Here is a 2,045-nt window from a genome sequence, read left to right as displayed (position 1 = left end):
TGTCCCGGCTGCGTTTTCGGTGTCTGCAGGTCCTTGCGTGAGTTGAATAACTTTCAGCCTCAGTGTCCTCATCTGTCAAGTGGCCATAACACTTGCCTTGCGTTCGTGTCCTTGGGGCTGGGAGGAGAGAATGCACGTGAATGTGCATTAGGGCGAAGGGAAAGCAAGTATACAGACCTACTTGTTATGAGGTGGCCTTTTGAAGAGACTCGGGGTGCAAAGACAACCCCCAAACCCTGCGGAGGCTTCGTTCTCCTGACGAACAGGTCAGGACCCAGCACCGCGGTTAAACTCTACCCCAGCCCAAGGGCTCCACAAACTGGTTTCACGGCTTGAAAGGTTACAGGAAACACTTACCCAAAAGAGACTGTCACCAGGGAGAATCCATGTCTGGCATGTCACCTCCGCCATGTAACTCCCCAGGGGCAGGAAAGCCAAACCTGCGAATGAAATACTTTGGTCTCTTTGGATGAAAGGCACTTTGCAAAACACTGCCATGAACGTCGATAACAATTTATAACGGTCATAGTGCTGCGGAAGAAAATACGGTTTTCTAACGTACGGAACACCCTCAGTTCTACAGAAAGATGGGGGCCTCTCTTGGCTCGAGATGCACGGGGAGGAGCGTGAAATCCAGATTTGCATTTTCTTCTGAGTGCTGTGGGATTCCGAGCTACAGGACACACGTGACCAGCATGTATTCTCTGGGCAGTTTTGCCTGGATGCGGACCCTGAGGGGCCGGTCTCTGATACTGCCCTTTCGTCCGATTGGCCGTGGGTAGCAGACAGCAAGACAGGTGCAGACAGAGGAGGGAAAACCCGGGCTGGGGGCTCTATTTGGCCATTAATCATGTGACTTCGCCCTTGTTTCCTCCTCCGTGAAAAGTGGGCTGCGGTAGGTCACCCCAAAAGAATCTCAAGTAATTCCTGTGAATGAGACACTGACTCCCACCTCTGAGCCCTGGAGATGGGGGAGAGGGTGGTGGGGTGGGAGCAGAAGGCGATAACCCTGAGCCACGAGGTGGAACCCTTCAGAGAAGCTCGCTCTTTCTAGCACTAGCCGAATACGATTCCAGTAAACATATTGCTGAAATGTTTGCTTCCAGGTGTCATTTTAGACTGCAAGTAGCTAAAACAGATTCTGCTCCTATATATAGATCCTGCGTTTGGTTGTGTTCTTGGGAGGCTCTCATTACTATGCTCACTGGCCGGCTCCCAGCTGAGCCTTAATCAAGGGATCAGATTTTGGAATCAGAAAGTCAGGATCGGTGACCCTATTAAGGGGTCTCCCCAGCCCCTCTCCCCGCCCCCGCCCCGCCAATTCTCTGTACTGCAGGTGGACGCCAACTGGACTGGCTCCTCCCTTTGCTCGAAGACTCTTAATAATAATGGTGACAAAGCCAGTGGAAAGTCACCAGTCCCACTATGGCAGCAAATACAAACAAAGCAGCCCCAATGTCCTCCTGGCTGAAAGTAAAACAGTATAAATGGGGTCGAAATGAAGTGCAGATTGAGCAAACAGCTCAACCTTCAGAGAAGTGGACCCTCTGTGTATAGAAGCAGAGAAAGGGGCTATTAAAGGTGTCTTTTGGGGGGGGGGAAGGCAGGGCAGGCTCCAATTTATTTGTGAATTCTCCAGGGGACGATAATGCTGGGTGCAGAAAGGTGAGTGGAGGAAGGTGGAGAGGTGGAGGCAGGAAAGGAGGAGGGACGAGGATTTACTTAAAGAGACAATGCGGAACCCTGGCCATCTGATTTTTAAAACACTGCGTCCAGTCCCCGAGAGCGAGTCCCTGCGCCGTGTGCCCTTGGGTTTCTGTGCACGAAGCTCCGCTCCGTGCCATTCGACAGGGTCTCCCTTCACCTGCCTCTGTGGCTTCTTCACATGTGACCGTCACGGATCCGAACCGCCTTCCCGGTCTCCTGTGTCACGTGCCTCGCCCCCGCTTTCTGCCTCTTTCTTCCTCTCCTCCCTTCCCTGCTTTGCTTTCTCAGCCCTTCCTCCTCCCAGACTTGCCTCTTTTCATTCTGTCCCCCTCCCCTCC

The sequence above is a fragment of the Pteropus medius genome, unplaced genomic scaffold (genome assembly GCF_902729225.1).
Source record: "Pteropus medius unplaced genomic scaffold, Ma_sr-lr_union100, whole genome shotgun sequence".
NCBI lineage: Eukaryota > Metazoa > Chordata > Mammalia > Chiroptera > Pteropodidae > Pteropus > Pteropus medius.
This window is presented reverse-complemented; position numbering follows the sequence as displayed.